The 20,185-nt window shown below is 33.6% G+C and overlaps 1 pseudogene; it reads left to right on the plus strand.

The window, feature by feature from the left end:
• The first annotated feature begins 1,372 nt into the window (after positions 1 to 1,372).
• Positions 1,373 to 20,185, plus strand: part of LOC149547519 (chaperone protein dnaJ 20, chloroplastic-like) — a 67,694-nt pseudogene continuing 48,881 nt past the window's right edge.

Consider the following 20,185-nt stretch of genomic DNA (forward strand, 5'->3'; position numbering starts at 1 on the left):
TTAAACCATTTTCACTATATATATGCCAAGTACACAATGTATGTCGAGCCAAAATTTCAATAGGTGTCGAGCCACAATTGGTGCCAAGCAAGTTTGAATGTAGTATGTGCTGAGTAATTAAAAAATGTTCAAATGCCATGCAATACAAGAACACACATGTGCCAAGCAATACAATATTTAACAAGTGTCGAGTGATCTAGGAAAGTAATAGGTGCTAAGAAAACCAGGAAAGTAATAGATGTCGAGCAATCCAAGCATCAGTTCATGCCAAGCATCAGTAATGTAATGAACCAAGAAAGTAATAGATGCTGAGAAATCCAAGAATCAATTCATGCCAAGCATCAGTAATGTAATGAGTGTTGAGTAACTCATGATCAACATAAGAGTTTGTGCTTTCACAAACTAAGATGTAAATCATTTTTGGAGCCAAATTAGAGATATTTCAAACGAGAAAAAGGATAACGACAAATCATTTACATTCCCTATGCAATCTAAATGCAATCAATTAGAAAATTGGAGACATCATGCAACCAATGAGAAATATCCAAGGTATGAGTGGGAATTTAAGATTCAACATGGATCATAGATCCATACCTAACCCTAAGTATTCACATTCTTTAAAAGGAGGTCAAAAACCCATTGCATGTGTGCAAGAGAACTATGTAAGGGGAGATTATAGAAAAATTTTAGTGTGAAGAGGAAAAGGACTTAGAGGAATATAGCAACAATTAATTATTAATTAACCTATGCGGTAAACATTTGGCATCGTTGCCCGATGGACCTAGTACGCAGGTAGGTGGATATGAATTAAATGCCGAATCAGTTGAACAAGAATAAGAATAAGTTGAAGGAAAAGGATGAATTACATGTAGCACAGGAAAATTTAATTTTGGCACAACAAGATGAACGCAGACGGAGATTTCAGCAAGTTACCAACAGACAAAAAGCACTGAAAAATTGTTAGAAGAGACTCAACAACGGCTCAATTTGGTGGAAGAAGCAAGGGAGGAGTTTTTGAACTTGCATACACCCCGGGAAGAGAATCTTGATGGAAGGAGATTGACTCACACAGCTTGAAGTGCTGAAGGAGCACGAGCGTGGAGTGACCTCTTCATTCGAGATATACTTCTGGAATGAATAGCTTCGGTTGACAAAGCCTCTTCTTCACCAAACAGCGCAAAATTCGAAAATAGCGTGGAAGTCAAAAATAGCGCGGGTGTTGCAAACCGTGCGGGTGTTGAAAATAGCGCAGAAGCAAAAAACAATGCAGGTGTAGAAAATAGCGCAGGTGTTCAAAACAGCACGGGTGTGCAGAACAACGGGGGTGTTCAAAACAGCACGGGAGCTCAAAACAATGCAGGTGTTTAGAACAATGCAGGTACATAACAAAACCCCCAACATACAGTAATAATGGCAGGTCCAAAAGAAAAGTTGCCTAAATTTGATGGTGAAGGAACCGCCGATCTGATTCGACATTATAAAACATGTGAAACAATCTGAAGAGCAAATGGCATAACATATACAAACAAATGGATTCGACAACTTAGAGGAATAGAGCAACAATTTCATAACAAGTTGATCAGAATAGTACAAGAGATAAGGAACACATACAAAGATCAAATCAAGCAAGGATTAGAACAAGAAGAGTAGATCTAGTACCTGAATCCAGCAATTTAAGATTGCATTCAATCAGCTCAAATGTTCTAATACTTTCTCACAATTGTATTAGAGGTTGAAATCCTATGTTGATAGGTTAGCTTAACAGCTAGGTAGGAGAATCTTTCGAGAAGGTCTTGAAAATCCTATGTATTAGGTGGGTTTAACAGCCTATTGTAAATCCTTTAACAGGGTGACACTTCATGTAAGTGTTTGTAAATCCTCTAACTAGGTCACTATTGACACAATGTAAAGCCTTTAATAGGGTAGGCCTTTCACAAGGCAAACCATCAGAAGTGGTTGAACATTGATTGTTGCATTGATTTTTGTGGGTGTCATCCCAACCCCAGTTTTACCTTCTTATCCTTGGAGGGTTTTTGGGTTACCAAGTCTTTGTGTTATATGGTGATACATGCTTTCATTTCATGTTTGCTTATATGTTTAATTGCATGCAATTAACTTTCAATTATATGTTAAAAAGGACTTAAAAGGATAAAAGGTGGTACTTTTGATTCACCCTCCCCTCCCCTCCTCAGAAGTACTCATCCCATTTGAACATTCCAACAATCTGGCACATCTTATGTGATGGCCATAAATATATAAGATCAGCACACTAATGTGGGATATGATTATGTGAAAAGCATGATCACTATGATGTATAATAAAATCATAGCCACAAAGGTAGGAGAATTGGGGAGCTTCAAATTTCATCATTACTTAATGCTTATGCATATGCTCTTATACAAAAATATTGGTTAGATTAGCCCATATTTCATTGAACAAATAAAGGAGATGGAAGAATCAATCCACGTGCAATGATGGAATAGGGCATGGATAAATTTTTATCCTTACTCCAATTATATTTCATTTTATAATGATTTCATTTTCTCTATCATGAATATATTATTTTCTAATATAGAGAGAATTCCATGAGAGAGAAGGAAGTTTCTTAGGCCAACTTTGTGTCATGATGATGTTTTATTAGATCAAAATTGGAGGGATATGTATTTTTATTTGGAAATAACACTATAATGAGGGTATATGGGTGCCCACAACCTCCCCATTTTTTACCAAGAATTTTTCCTAAGAGGTTAGGAATCATTGATATCTTTTGGAAACTCAAATTGACGAATAGAGAACATTTAGGCCTTGCTAGGAAAAAATGCTCATTGTGTGTAGGAGTTTCAAGAAAGGAAATTTCACAATCAGAAAAGCGGCCATTGATGAAATTAATGTATTCCTTAGATAATATAAATTTCTATCCTTAGTTGGCAGGACTTATAATCTTTAACATGTCTTAGAATAACACTAAGAAGTATAAGGGGTTATAGTTTACCCTAGAAGAAACCCTTATGGGAAGAAGATATAATAAGAAATTTTCTATTTGACAATTTTCGTAGAGATAGAACCCTAAAGTGGAGAGATATAGTGAGGGTTGAAGAGGAGTCAAGAAGGATTGGGCCTGCATTTTTGGGATTATATATATAACAAAAAATATTTGGACACATTTAGTAAATGCATTACAAACTATCAAGGGATTATGTCACATATTCTTGATGAGGTTCATGAGAAATAATATGGAAGGGTGAATTATGTATCCCTTGAGCCATTTATATACCTTGAAAAGGAAGAAGATTAAGAAGAATATGCACAAACTATGACATCAACATGGAAATAGGGGTGAAAGAAGAAGAGAAAATTGACTGATATACCTTCAAAGGCTGGGAAAAGGGCTTGCAAATCTTGCCTAAAAGTAGTCATTATTTTGGTGACATAAGACAAATTATTTCAATAAGATAGGCAACAAAGAATGAAAAGGCTACAAGTAAGTTGGAATTGGTAGCAAAGATGATAGACAATGGGGTTGTTCAATCCTGAGAATTCCTTCAAGATGATGATTTTGTTAAGAGTTAGGAGATAAAAAGATTCTTATTTAAATTGAAATTTTTTAAACTATCTTTTTCATTGCAACCAGGGGATCCCAATGAGAATATTTTTGAACTCATAGGAAGGTTTCTATCCTATGATCTTGATAGTGAAACACTCACTTTGAAGGAGGCTATAGAGTTGGTGAAAATAAGTGGGACATTACTACTCTCTAGATGTGATCTTAGCTCTTCTTTTATATTGGATCAAATCAAAGAACATGAAAATTCAATTTATTTTTAAATCATTTGTCCTTGGGGGATTTTAGAGAGGATCTAGATACAAGATAGATGTATAGACTAATGCAATTTTGAGCATCCCCTCAGCATCAACTAAGCCATTATTGATGGAAGTGATGACACAACTTAGGAGAGTGTCATGATTTTGAGTGAAAAGTCAGTATCTAGTGGAGAAGTCTCAAGATTATTGAGTGTAATGTCATTATTGAGCAAGGATAAGATGGAGAATATTGTAGATCAATTATCTTAAAGAATTATGTTGCTTCTAGGAAGCAATATGAAGAGGAATTAGAAATGAATTATGTAATGGAAAAGAAAGATTCATGAATTTGTAACAGAGGTAAAAACTCTAAAAAAGGTCACCAAGCCATTGATAGAAGTTTTTGACAAAGAAATTAAAACAAAGGGAGAGGGATCAATTCCTATTGTGGTAATAGACCTACGTGTGAATATGGACATTGATGCAAAAGAATCAGCTAGAGATATTGAAATAAATGAAATGAAGGGTGTTTTTCCCCATAGGATAAGTATTTTGTAAAATATTTCTCAAAATGTTCATAGTGTTTTTATCTCTTTGCAAGGTATAGAACACAAATGTTATGAAGTCCTTTCTTTGTTAACTTTATTATTTAATAAGTGGAGCCCTTACTCTCATATCCTTGACAAATTAATCCCAATGATGACTATAAAGAAAAATTTGCCAAAGGAAATTATCATTACTACTAAGAAAATTCTTTGTAGGGTTAAATAGTTGTATGGGATTTTCACTGGCAATATCTAATAAATACAAAGTGAGGTGAAGGTTATTGCTGATCATATACAAAGTTTCATATCTCCTATTATAGATGATGAAGGAAAGTTAAATGAATGAAAAGAATTATCTACATCCTTTGACAATAATCTAGAAAATAAAAGGATTGTTGCATATTTTGATGGATATGTCAATGTATAAACTTTTTATGAGGTTTGTGACACACTGTCTAAAATTGAAATGGACATGAACATGATTTTTAATGATGTGAGACCCATAAAAGATGCTAGATGGGGAAAATGATTGACCGAGTTGAATATAGTTAGAGATTCTATGTGTCATGATGTGGATACAAATATTACTATTTGGGAAGGAATAGAAGGATTAAGGCCTTGCCAACTAGACATAGCTAGAGAGAAGAATTGGAAGAAAGCATTAAGAGAAAAAAGAGGGAGGAAAATTGTCAAATTATGATACCTTAGTTTTGAAATTCACCTACTATAGATATACCTACATTGAAAATAAAGAACTAATCTTGAATGTCCATGCTCCCATCTATTCAAATTTGGAATTGTCTCCAATGTTTTATTTCTATTATTTTGTCTTTAATAAGGTATTATGTCCAATAATGTAATGAAATGTATATTTCCCTTTCAAGTATAAAACTTGTTGCAACTCATATCTATATATGAATTTCCAAGACTTAAAAGAGGGTCCAAAATTTAGGAAAATGAGTATTAATTTTAGATGTTTAACCAGTCCAAAAATGTGAAGCGTCATATCTTGATTTTTCTCATCGATAGAACAAAATAGAGTTTTAGTGTTTTGAGTCTATCTTGAGTCACTTCATTTAATAAGATATGACACTCCAAATGTATTATATCAAGTAAACTATTTAAAAATGAGAAAGCCATTTTTAATTACTAAAATTTGAATCTTTTCTCTTTTCATGCTATTTTTGAATTTTCTACGATTCAACGACAAGTATGTTGAATTTTGTTGGAAATTTGATTGAAAAGATCATTATTGAAGGAGATTGTTTGCAAAGAGGGAAATTTTTGATAAAAGAATGTTTTCAATCATTGTTTTTCCACTAATGTCAAACTTTCTATTTGCTAGAATGATAATTGCTTATAAGATCCACGTACTATCACTTAGTTGATTGATGAAGAGGATTTAATCAACAAGATGTAAGAAAAACACCTAAGGGAAAGGTTGAGTTATAGTTTTGTAATGGAGTGCAAGGATTAGTTAAGAAAATGGTAAAATTATATATTGATAATATAGTTGAAGATACAGAGGTTGGCCACACTTAGATACATTAGAAGTATAATTTGTAACAAGGTTGTCTACAAAGCTTGACTAAGTTCATTAGTGAGTGCCGAGCAAGCTAGTTCATGCCAAATAGATTTTTAGTTAGTGCTGAGAAAATGCAAAATCTAGTGTGTGCTAAGTGAAACAGAAGGAGCCAAGAAAGTTCAGGTGTTGAGAAAAGTAATAGGTGTTGAGCATCAAAAAACCTAGTGGATGCAGAGTGAATGCATAGTAGGTGTTGAGCATCAGTAAAATGTAGTTGGTGCCAAGTAATATAGTATGTGCCAAGCACCAGAATTTCAATAATGCTGAGTTGCTAAATTATTTGAAAAGTTAAAGATTCGGTAGATTTGAGCTAACAAGATTGTTACCTTGAATTTTGTAAACTAGATGGAGGATAAGGATGATGAGCTGGAGGCATAGCATTTTAAGTAAACCATTTTAAGGTGAATTTAGGAGGATTCTTCATGATGTTTCTAGAAGGAACAAGATATGGGTTAGATTCATTGAATCCTACCTAACCCATTCAATCTAAAATTAAAGTGGCAAGATCAAGAGCTGAAATTTTTTTCTAGACTTTTGTTTAAGGAGTCATAGCCCAAGAAGCTAGAGTTGTTGGGTCAAAGTTGTTGAAGGGTGTCAAGGAGAAGGCATTGAGAAGAAGGAAGAATAGAGCACAAAGAATTTGCTTCGATAAGTGGCCATATAGGAAATTGCACTAGTAAATTGAGCAAAGAGACTTAATGAAACAAAGCTTGAAAAGAAGGACAAGTTGTCAAAGCTATAGAGATTTAAAGCTAGGCAATGTTGTGAGTTGATCAGAGATCTAAATTCTGTCAGTTAAGTTGTTGTTACTCTCTAATAATTGTACCAATTAGGATAAAATCCTATGGACTTAGGTTGGTTTAACAACCATTTGTAAATCCTTTAACAGGGTGGCATTCCAAGCGAATGTTCTAAAGTCCTTTAACCAGGTCCACTTCTAATAGGGTGGTTGAATCCTTTAACTAGGTCACATTTAATAGTGTGTTGTAGCCTTTAATAGGGTAGGCTTTTGATAGGGTAGGCCTTTCACAGGGCATCACTTTAGAAGAGTGACAATTGAGTAGCATGTTACTTGTGGTTTTTCCCAAATTGGGTTTCCATGTAAATCACTATGTTATGTGTTGATCTTTCATGTCTTATTCTTGCATGTTGATTTTATAGTAACTTGCTAAGTAGGAAAGTTTAAGCTTGGATGCATGAACAATTTAATGGGCTCACTTTACTTGATGAAAAAGTTTTATTAGGACATTTAGACCTTGAATGACTGATTCACCCCCCCCTCTCACTTATTCTAAAGCATTTCTAATAGATAGTTATAATTCATTTTGAATTATATCCCATTTCATGTTTTACTATTAATCAAATTGAATAATAAAATCATTAATATGATATGAGAGAATTAAGGGGTTTCATGCTAAGAATGTGTTATGTATGAGATCTGTATTCTATATTCAATCTTATTCAAAAGGTAAATGAGTAGATCTAAAGCTATAGTGTCAGATTGATGAGAAATAACCCAATGGATAAAGTATTGGTCATGTTATAATTCTAAGCAAGTTCTTAGGCTTACATAGCATTAAAATATTTGATCAAAATCTTTTACATTTTATGTTATGTTGTAGATATAAAATAGTTGGCCTAAACTTGATTTAGAGAGCTTTTAGTTATTTTATTATATCAAAGTAAGAATAATTGAATGATATTATCTTCTATAATGGGATTAAATTTTAATAGTGTTGTAAAGAGAAGTGGTGATTAATCCAAAGGTATACCCATCTAAATCCTACAAAATTCAAAGGGAAGAAGAATAATTAGCCTTATCAGTATGTCCTATTGGTTTGATTTGATATATTTTTCATGATTTATAGCTAACTTCTAGATGTTATCCACATCCCATAGATAATTGAAATCCTATTAAATTAGGAGCCAATGAAATAACAACTCTAGTGGGGAAAGTATTATGTAGATAATGTCAAAAGGTTCTCATGGTATGTATGTTAGCCCAATGTCTTTTCATCATGTGACATAGTTACTTTCCTTGAAGTACACTTTTCTTTTATCAAGTTAGTATGTTGTCACATCTAGGTGTGAGTACTGAATCTTTTATGGTAAAGGTGGGCCAATCAAGATAGTTCACATTTTCATAAGCGAAGGGCTTGCTTCTGTGGGTTCTCATTTGATGTATATTCTTAAGGATTGTCATTAGAAAAGTCATATTTTCCTTAGTAGGTGGTGACTTAGTCAAGGTTTCCTAAGTAGCGTTTAGTTTATTTTAACAAAAATCGATAAAAAGAACAAGAAAAAAGGTGAGTCTAGTCATAATAAAACACTTAGGGATAACATTGAAAGTAACCCACAATATCAACCAATAGAGGAAAGAGAATCTTGGTGAAATTTTCATGACCCCTTTCTAAGAGGAAGGTGTTGGAAGCATGAATGCTAATGATATTCCCATGGGGAAGTATTGTAGATATGTTACTATGATGATATATTACATTCATAACTAAGTTTTTCATTGATGTCAACATAGCAATTTTCTATGGTATCTGACAGAAGAACAATAGAAAGATCAAGTTAGTATAGATGGATAGTTGAGTATTCTAACTATCTGAGGTTATGGGAGATGCTTTTGAGTATTTCGTATATGTAGTTAAAGTCAAAAGAAGAAAGGATAAGTCTAGAAGAAGTGATCTAAGTTTTGGTGATTTCTATTTTGAGATAGAGTTTACAGAGGCATGTTCTGGTAAACTTGTTATATCTCTTAGCAGAGTTGATATTCTAAGGATTGAGGTTGAGGACATGAATAAAACATGTTGATGATGATGTGGATAAGTTCTCTCATCATAATATTGCATGTATGAAAAGATAGTCAAGTTGCAAGGCAAAAGATTTATGTTATCGCTAAGTGTAACATGTTCTTATTGTGGTCTTATAATAATTAATTGAGAAGGTCTAACAACTGACTCAGAGAATTGTTTTGAGGAATTGGTAGAAAGAAATGAAATTTTATTTTATCATGGTATGGTTTTATAATTTATGATAAGAAGCAGCAAGAGCGAAATGTGAAGTTGAGCAGAGTAGTGTAGAAGTGAAGGAAACTTCATTGTCGAGGTTTTGTTGAGTGATCCAAGGTTTGATATTTGAGTCCAAGATTTGTGACTTGGTCTACAAGGTTTGATAGTGATTGGTTTATTTGAATGAAAAAAGGAAAGAAAAACATAACAATAAATTACATGTTTGAGCAATGAGCTCTTCTTGTAGTTAAAATTGCATGTTTGGGCAGTGGGCTCATCTTGCATACATAGTACCACAACTCCTAATAGGGTTGTAATCTCTTAAAAGGGATTCAAAGTCTCCTCATAGGGACTCTATATACTAAATTTTGCAATAGAATCCTAATGGGGTCCATCCTCTAACAAGAAATATTTATATTAGTACATCATCTTGTGGGCATCATGTCCATTGGGGTTTTCCCTTTGATCAAGCATTTTTGTAGTCAAGATATCTAGTGTAATTGTCTATGTGCATTTTATTATGGTTGTTGTTTAATTTGGTTGAATGTATAAGTTTTTTTTAAAGAAGATAGATGTTTTAATTGTCAGATAAGTGATTCACCCCCTCTCTTAGTTATCTTGGTGGATTATTGTTTCTAACAATTGGTATTAGAGCATCAGGTCCTTGAAGATAAAGTTTGACAAATTCAGGAGATCCATGGAGAACATGTTTAGGAAAGATAGTCCAAAGTTTTATGGAACAAATTATGACAGCTGGAAAGAAAAGATGAAGATACATCTATTGTGTATGGGTCCAGAATATTGGATCTTAACAAAATCAATGAAGACAATCATTGCTGAAAATGATTTGGAAATTTTCACTAAGGTAGAAAGAGATCTTTTTATGTGTGACATGAGAGCTAAAGAGGCACTCTTGATTGCACTTCCTAAAATTGAGTACAATTAGGTAAAATCACTTGCTACTTCACATTTGATTTGGAAAGCTTTGGAAATAGTTTTGAAGGAGATGCACATTCTAAGAAGTTAAGACTACAAAGTTGGATTTGTGCATTTCAAGATGCTAAGATGATGAAAGATGAATTTGTAAGAACAAATATAGGCAAGATATCAAAAATTACTGTAGGTTATATGGAAGATATTGAAGACTTTAACACCACCATTTAAGTCAGCAATTCGGATGATACAATTGTTGATATCTTGTACCAAAGATTTCACAAAAGATTCATTGCTTGGAAGACTTGAAGTAGTTGAGAAGGAGCTTAGATAGTCTAGAGAATTGACTAGAATAGAGACAACTTTCAGTGCCTTGAATATTCAACCCAGTCTATCAAGGAGCACAAGTGCTAGAGGAGATTTTGCTAGCAATAGCAAATCTAAGGATGGGAAAAATATTGAAGAACAAGTAACCCTTCTAGTAAAAAGAGAAAAAGGAGGTAATAAAATCTTTGAATGTTGGGCTTGTGATGAATATGGTCATTATGCATATAAATTTCTTGAAAGAGAGAAAAAGTATAAGCGAGATTACAAGCCTAGAAAAGAAAGAAAGTGTTGCATGAAAATAAAGATAGTGATTCTGATGAATAAGCATTAAGTGCTAGTGATGATGAAATTGGATTTGTGGCAATTAAAGAAGAAAGTCTAGAAAAGGTAGATTTGGTGTCGTAGGTTGAGAAGAAATCTAATTGGATAATTGATAATGCTTGTTCACATCATATGACTAGTGACATGAACAAGATTTTTGACTCCAAAATTTAGGATGGATGAATTGTCAGAGTTGGAAATAATGTATTTGAATCTTATTGAAATGACATGTTTGGTTGCAAAGGTAGATGACAGTTGGTTATGGCATAAGACATTTTGTCATATAAACTTTGAAAGTATTGTAAAGACTAGTAGAATGTTTGTAGTTAGAGATTTTTTGAAGATTGTAAAGTGTACTAACACAATTTGCAAGGAGTGTGTTTTGGAAAAGCATAACAAAACTTCTTTTCCCAGCAAGAAGTTTACCGCTACAACAAAGTTGAAGATTATACACATAGATCTTAGTGGTCCTAAAAAGACTAAAGGATTCTATGGTGAAAGGTATTTTATGATTCTAGTTGATGATTTTTCTAGAATGATGTGGGTTGCATTTCTTAAAGAGAAATCTGAGGCATTTGATAAGTTTCAGATATTCAAGAATAGGGTTGAGAATGAATTTGGTATGAAGATTAAATGATTAAGATTAGATAGAGGAGAATTTACTTCAAATTATTTTAACATGTTTTGTAAATAAAATGGAATTAAAAGATAGTTATCAGCTCTAAGAACCCTGAACAAAATGGCATTGTAGAGAGAAGGAACAAGTTAGTTATAGAAGCTGTAAGAGCTATGTTAGCAGAGAATGATGTATCCAAAATGTTTTGGAGAGAAGCTATGAATACACTAGTCTACACTATGAATAGAGTGAAAGTTAGGAAAGACACAAACAAGACATCTTACAAACTATGGTTTGATCACTCACCTACAGTTAAGTATTTCAGTATTTTTGGGAGTAAATTGTTGGAAATCTAATTGAAAAGCTCATCGTTGATGATTAAATTGTTGAAGATCAAAGAGGGAGATTGTTGCAAAGAAGGAAGATTGTTGTTTTAAATAATTATTTTGTCATTGATGTCAAAACTGCTACTTGTAGGAATGGCATTTTCTTATAAGATTCAAGTACTATCACTTAGTTGATTGATGGAGAGGATTTGATCAACAAGATGTAACAAGAGTACATAAAGTGAAGGTTGAGTTATGATGTTATAATGAAGAGCAAGAATCAATTAAAACAATAGTTAAATAATGTATTGATAACATACTCAAATAAACATAGGTTGGTCACACTTAGAAACATTGGAGGAAGAAGTTGTAACAAGGTTAAATGCAAAGCTTAAACTAAGATCATTAGTGGGTGCTGAGCAAGTTAGTTGAAGTTGAGAAAATTTTCAATTGGACCTGAGTAATAAGAAATTCTAGTGTGTGCTGAGTGATCTTCAGGTTTCAAGTGAAGATTAGGTACCAAGCATTAGAAAACCTTAGTTGGTGCTGAGTGATCTTTAGACTTTGAGCATCAGGAAAAACACAGTTGATGCCGAGTAACACAGTATGTGTCGAGCACTAGTATTTCAATAGTGCCAAGCTACTGCATTATTTTAAATGATGAAGATTTGCCAAATCTGAGCCGACAAAGTGGTTACCTTGAATTTTGTAAACAAGTTGGAAGATAAGGATGATGAGCTGGTGGCATATAATTCTATGTAAACCATTTTTGAGAGAATTCTAAAGGATTATTCAAGAAGTTTCTAGAGGAAACAAAATATGGGTTAGAGGCAATGAATCCTACCTAATCCACATGAATTGAGATTAAAGAATGGAAGAATGGAGTTGGAAAATAAGTCCAAGACTTCTATTTAAGGAGTCATAGACCAAGAAGCAATTTTTTTTGATACTATTGCTGCTAAAGAGCCAAACTATGAAGTTGTTAGAAGGGTGTCAAGAAAGACATATAGGAGAAGAAAGAACACATAGGCTCTGCTTCTACAATTGGTCATGAAAAGATGATTGCATTGGTACATTGAGCATGGAGACTCAAGGAGAGTAAGCTTGAAAGGAGGGAAAGCTATCAGAGTTGCAGTGATTGAAGGCCAAGCAAGGGTATGAGCTGAGAAGTGATTTGAGATCTGCAAGATAAGTTGTATGTTGTTGTCAGGTCAAATAATTTCTAATACTCTCTAGCAATTGTATTAGATTTGAAAATCCTATGGACTTAGGTTGGTTGAATAGCCATTTGTAAATCCTTTAATAGTCTGGCATTTCAAGTGAATGTTCTAAAGTCCTTTAACTAGGCCCACTCCTAAAAGGGTGGTTAAATCCTCTAACAAGGTCACATTTGATAGTGTGTTGTAAGCCTTTAATAGGGCAGGCCTTTCACAGTGTATCACTTTAGAAGAGTGAGAATTGAGTAGCATGTTACTGGTGGTTTTTCCCAAATTGGGTTTCCACGTAAATCACTATGTCATGTGTTGATTTCTTGTGTGTTATGCTTGCATGTTGATTTATAGTAATTTTCTGATTAGAAAAGTTAAAGCTTGGATGAATGAATGGGCTTTCTATACTTAGTGAAAAGTTTGAATAAGACATTTGGACCTTGAATAATTGATTCATCCCCTCACCACCCCCCCCTCTTAGTTATTCTAAACCATTTCTAACATAAGTGTTGTATCAAAAGAGATGATGATATTGGTAAGTTTGATGGTAGAAGTTACAAAAGTATGTTTCTTGGTTATTCATTGAAAAGAAAGGCTTATAGATGTTATAATCAGAGAATTAAGACTATTATGGGAAGTGAAAATGTGAGAATTGATGAAAAATTCAAGATACAAGAGAGAATAGTTGATTAAAATGATGATGATGTTGTTACTAAGCCAAGGAATGATGAGGTATTTCTTGAGACTAATGATGATTTGTAGAATGAAGGAGAGCTAAGGTAGGAAAAAAGATCAAAACCTTTAGTAGAGACAAGATTTGAGATAGCAACTCCTACTTCAGCAAAGAATATGATAAAGAATCATCCATCCAAGAAGATCATCAGAAACAAAGACAAATGTGTGATGACAAGAAGCAGAATAAATGAAGAACTATGCTTGATATCAAGTTGAGCCTAAGAATGTAGATGAAGCATGCAAAGATTATTATTGGAAACAAGCAATGAAAAAGGAATTAGATTAGATAGTAAAGAATAAGACATGGGAATTGGTCCTTAGACCAGCAGACAAAAATGTTATAGGAAATAAATGGATATTTAGAAACAAAATAAACAAACAAGGCAAAGTTGTAAGGAACAAAGCAAGATTGGTATGTAAATGTTACTCACAACAAGAAGGGATAGATTTTGAGGAGACTTATGCTCCAGTGGCTAGAATATAAGCAATAAGATTATTCTTAACTTACACAACATAGAAGAAATTCAAAGCATATCAGATGGATGTCAAGTTAGCATTTATGAATGGAGAACTTGAAGAAGAAGTATATGTTGAGCAACCTAAAGTATGTCATTTAACAGATGACAAGGACATAGTATGCAGACAAAGGAAAGCATTGTATGGATTGAAGCAAGCACCTAGAACCTAGTATGCAAGGTTGGAAAAACATTTGATAAAACTTGGATATAAAAAAGGTATGGTAGATAATAATCTATATTGAAAAAAAATTGATGATGGTTTGATGATTCTGGTAATATTTGTTGATGAAATCATATTTGAAGGAAATGATGAAGAAAGTAATAAGTTTGTTGAGAAGATGAAGAAAGAATTTGAAATGAATATGATAGGAGAGATGAAATATTTCTTAGTATTGTAGATTGTATTTAATAAAGAAGGAATCTTTATTTCTCATACTAAGTACTTGAAGGATTTACTAAAAAGGTTTGGATTGGAAATATGTAAACCCATTTAAACACCTATGGTAACTAGACATAAGTTATCTACAAAGGATGAGACACCTACTGTTGAGTAGAAAAAGTAGAGATCTATGATTGGAGGATTGCAATATCTAACACACATAAGGCTGGATATAGAAAATGTAGTTGGAATTGTTGCAAAATTCCAAGCTGATCCCAGAGAATCACATTATGCAATATTCAAAAGGATATTTAGATATCTAAAGGGAACATCTGAGTTTAGATTGTGGTATGACAGATCTAACGATTTCACTCTAAGTGCTTACATTGATGTAGATTGAGTAGGTTGTATGGATGATAGAAAAAGCACTAATGGTTGAGCCTTCTTTCTCAGAGGAAGATTGGTTTCTTGGTTAAGAAAAAAGTAGGATTCTACATTACAAAGTATAGTAGAAGTAGAGTATGTTGTAGCAAAAAAAATTGCAATCAAGTCATTTGGATGAAGTAGATGCTAAAGTATATAAGGATAGAAATCAATGACCTATTGTCATACATTGTGACAAAACAAGCATGGTAAATATGTCTAAGAATCAGTGTTGCATTTTAAGACCAAGCGCATTTCTATTAAGTATCATATCTTGAGAGAGAAATTTGCAGAAAAGGAAATCAAATTGGAGTATGTGAGCACTAAAGAGAAGATTGTAGATATATTCACTAAGCCTCTTCCGAAAGAGACTTTTCAGTATTGTCGAGGTATGCATGGGGTTATGCCCCTTCCTACATCAAAGTAGAAGATGCAAGAGTGCATGAGTCTAGTGTAATAGAGTACCACTATTGTTTGGACTGAATACTAATGCTTCCTGTATCAAAGAGTATCCATGATTGATAAAGTCATCCAGGACTCTTGTTGGGTGTTGTTTTGAATAGTGTCTTTTGACACTCAAGTTAAGTAAGAATCAATTGTTGCAAATTTTGGTGCAGTAAAGTTGGTTGTTCAAAGCTTTGACATTGATGTCAATGGGGAAGAAGTTTGGCATAAAAAACAACATAATAAAGTAGTATGCATGAAAATTGGAGAAGTTAGGCATGACTACAATATTATTGGCACAAGCACAACATGGAATAATAGTTTGACAAAAAGCACATTAAGGTACATCAATGGGGCAGAATAATTGATGAAGAAGATTTAAAGTTGAATAGTCTTTTGGTGGTATTCTTAAAACTAGATGTTTTTCATCTATGTTTCCATCAGTGCCAATGGAGAAGATTGTTGGAAGCATGAATTCTAATGATATTCCTATAAAGAATTATTATAGATATGTTACTATGGTTATATGTTACATTCATGATTGAGTTTGTCATTGATATCAACACAACAATTTTCTGTGGTATTTGACAGAAGAACAATGAAAAGATCAAGTTTCTACGGATGGCTAGTTGAGTGTTCTTACCATCCAAGGCTATGGGAGATACTTCTAAGTATCTAGCATATGTAGTTAATGTTGGAAGAATAAAGGATAAGTCTAGAAGAAGTTATGTATGTTTTGGTGATATTTGTTATGAGATAGAGTTTATAGAGGCATGTTCTAGTAAACTTGTTATATCTCTTAGCAAAGTTGATATTATAAGGATTAAGGTTGAGGAAATCAAGAAGACATGTTGATGATGACATGGCTAAGTTTTTTCATCATAATATTGAATGTACAAAAAGAAATTCAAGTTGCAAGGTGGAAGATTTATGTTATTGCTAAGTGTAACATGTTCTTATTGTGGTCCTATAATAATTAATTGAGAACGTATAATAGCTGGCTTAGGGAATTATTTTGAGGACCCAGTATAAAGGAAGGACATTTTACTTTATTATATTATGGTTTTATAATTGATGATAAGTAGCAGGAAGAGCAGAATGCAAAGTTGAGCAAAGCAGTGCGTAAGTGAATGGAACTTCATTGCCAAGGTTTTTCTGAGTAGTTCAAGGTTTGATATTTGGATATGAGTTTGTGACCTAGACTACAAGATTTGATAGTGATTAGTTTTTTTGATAGAAAAAAGGAAAGAAAAACATAACAATATATTACATGTTTGAGTAGAGAGCTCTTCTTGTAGTTAAAATTGCATGTTTGGGCAGTGGGCTCATCTTACATACATAGTACCACAACTCCTAACATGGATTCAAAGTCTCCTAACAAGGACTCTATATAATAAATGTTTTAATAGAATCCTAATAGGGTCCATCCTTTAACAAGGAATATTTATATTAGTACATCATCTTGTGGGCATCATTTCTGCTAGGGTTTTCCCTTTGATCAAGGGTTTCCCTAGTCAACATATTTGGTGTAATTGTCTATGTGCATTTTATTATGGTTTCTATTTACTTTGGTTGCATGGTCAAGTTTGTTTAAAGAAGATAAATGTTTTAATTTTCAGATAACTAATTCACTCGAATAGGAGTATACCAAGGTAAGATAGTCTCATATACTACATATGTCATCTTAAGGAAAAGTTATTTCAAAGAAATGGATCAACATAGAAAACCAAGAAGTATTCAACCTATAGGATCTCATCTAGGGAGAATCCCTTTCATTGAGAGAAATCTCATAGAATTGAATGATACCATAGAATTAGGAGCTACCATCATCATTCTTGATGATATTTTTACTAATTTAGATTCTTCAAGGAACAAAGATGCAGAAGAAGATGCCAAATGCTTACATTTGGAGGAAGAAAAATAAAGGACAACCATGAATGATCTCATAGAGAGAGAAAAGTTATTGAGAAGGATGACCTTGTTGAAAGAATATAATAAGAAGTTTGAAGAAAAATCAACATCTCTGTATATAGTTTTATTTGGTGCTGTTGAAATCTTGAAATCTAAGAGTTAAGATGAAGATAATTCTAAGAAAAAGAATGAATGACCTATCATTGCACAAATCCATCCATATAAACTAGTAGATGAAATTAGGTTGGAAGAAAGCACCATAGAGCCTATAGTCAAGATTGCAGATAATGGTAAGTCAAAAGTCATGGGTATTCAAATAAATGAACCAATGGTAACTACAAAGAATAACCTCACCATATCCAAGATATATTTGGAATTAGAGAAGGCTAGGAAGGAGTGTGAAGATATTTCTAAGAAATAGAAAAGGTTGAGAATGAATATCAAGTTGCTCACAAGAGAAGAAAAATTGAGTTCCTCAAGTCATTTTCTAGTCTTTTTGTTGGAGAGGTTGCATCTTCCTAAGCTATGTCTTTTGGTGTATCTTGTGACCCTCTAGCAAGTAATATAGATGCTTCCCAAGATGGTCCTATGATGTATTTTACTACAATAGGTCAAAGTATGTTTGGAAAACAAGTAACACTAATGTAGGGACAACATCTAATCTTGTTGGACCAATTACTAGTGATAGTCAAGGTTTTCAAAGAAAACCCATATTCTAGAAAGATACAAGAAAATAAGATTTGTAGGAATATAGGTGTTCTAGTTTCATAATGCACACCCCATTTCCCTTAGAAATGGGGAACCCCTAGTAGATTTTTGGTCTCCCAGACCCCTGGTCCAGGGCCTAGGTAATTTTTGGGACTCCCCTAGGAGTATGGATTTAGTCTGTGTCTCTGACTGAGAAGCTTAGAGTGTTAGATTTGGGAGAAATGGGTAGATTTTAAGTCTATTGTCCAAAAGGTTGCACTAGTTCACCTAGTGCACATGCATACCTATTCTATGTATGCATGTGTACTAAATGCACAAGTTCATACCTTTTTGCCTTTGGAGATGTGCACCTATGCACATGCGTAGGTGCACACCTTCAAAGGGTGTGCACCTACCCAGGCCTATAAAATCCCAGCCCCCCCTTGCCTCTCCTAACTTATTTACCCATGCTCCCCTAATTGTGCACCTCCACAGTCTTAAAGGTGTGATCATACCCTACATCAAACACAAACACATAAGTCTTAGAACACAAGGATGTGCACATGAGCACCTGTTCAAGGTGCACATATGCACACCTTTGTCCATTCATTAAAAAAACCTAAAAAACTAACACAAGAACAAGAAAACCTAAAACTAAGGCATTAAGGCTAGAAAAGGTGTGCACATACACACCTATTCAAGGTGTGCATGTGTACACCTTTTCCTTTAAGGTGCGTATGTGTGCACCCTTTTTTATGACATTGGAGGACCTAAGTTGAGTCCCCCTTGCACTTTCTTCATAGGTGCACACCTCTCTAAGGTGCATAGTTGCACAACTATACCAAAATGGTTATAGAGAAACCATTTGAGTGCACTGTTTGTCATATTAGGGGTAAAGGGAAGATTACCTTTTTTTTTCACTATTTTGGAGCATTTGGGCTAGGCAATTTTTTGTCAATTAGGGTTTGTTTTAGGTTATATATTTTTTGATTTTTAGGCTAATATCTTCTTTTTTTGTAGATAAAATGGCATTCTCATCATCCTCACTTGCAAAAAATATTTCTCCAAAGCCTATAGTGTTAAAATTTCAAGGAACACCAAAGAAATCCCATTTTCAATATGGACACTCCAAGATTAGAGACACAAAACTTGGTCACATTGATTGGAATGCATTCCTCACAATTTGTAACAAGCCTAAGGAGAGATCTACAATGGTTTCAACACTTATCTAATCAAGGTTGGTTAACATGGCATCACATCCTACATTAGTGTAGTCTTCTGAACTCATCATAGGCCTTGTTGAGAACTACATTAGAGAAGAGAAGGTTGTCAAGATCATTATAGGTGAAATTATCTTGGACCTCCAACCTAGAAACATTAATTATTTCACCTTCCTAGAGTAGATCAATATTTATAGATATCCTATGAGGGAGATGAAAGATGGTAATAAAAGGGATGTGAGAGCGATAATGCAATAATCATTTTTGATTGATAGAACACTTTTGGTCCAAAGAGTTGGCAAGGTAGATATGACTCAGGGATACATGAATGATGAAGTGGGATACACCATCATACTTTTAAGAAAACTCATGGGCCTACCAATAGCTAGGAATCTTCATATTTGGATGGTCCATTTCATTGAAACCATTAGAACAATCAAGATGCCAATTGATTGGACCACATAATGTTGAGTGATAACCTAGATGAGAAACTAGTAGCTACTAAGGCAGATCCTAAATTCTATATGAAATCATATTCGGTGTACTTATTGATGGCAAGGATAACAAACTACCCATGACTTTACAAAAGGGGAAGCATGCAAAAAGGAAATGCTTGGCTCTATGTGGTATATCCTTAGCTAGTGAAGAAAAATCTCTCAGATTAGAGAAAAGAATACAAGATAGTGAATGATGACTTTATATTTGCAATCATCCTATTGATAGAGGGTGATTATGCCAAAAGGATTATAGTAGAGGCAATATTAAGGATCACTAAGATTAGTGCCTACTACATCCAGTTTAAAATATTCACTTACCTAAGGGTAGCTAGTACTATGGTCAAACCAAAGAAGCTCCCAAGATATTCATCTGATAGGATCATTTTTTTTGAGATTTCTAGGTGACTCACATGTGCATATAACAAAGTGAGGAAATGTCATAAGAAGACATGGGTATGGTCAATCACCATAGGTGCATTCAAGGTCAAGAAAAAATAGGATATAATGACCTTTGATTTGGAGTAGGATCGATATCTCTTAGAAGAGTACAAATCCCCTCACCCATACTTTGATAATATTGCAATGGTGCACTAGAAGATCATTCAATGAATGCCATAGATGACTATGAAGTTTGAATTAGGGAATATTATAGGATGACTCTATATTTAGTGGAGAAAGATCTTAAAATGAAGATC

Source organism: Cupressus sempervirens, chromosome 7 (assembly GCF_028749045.1).
Source record: "Cupressus sempervirens isolate cs-2001-9-10 chromosome 7, ASM2874904v1, whole genome shotgun sequence".
In the NCBI taxonomy this organism is placed as follows: Eukaryota; Viridiplantae; Streptophyta; class Pinopsida; order Cupressales; family Cupressaceae; genus Cupressus; species Cupressus sempervirens.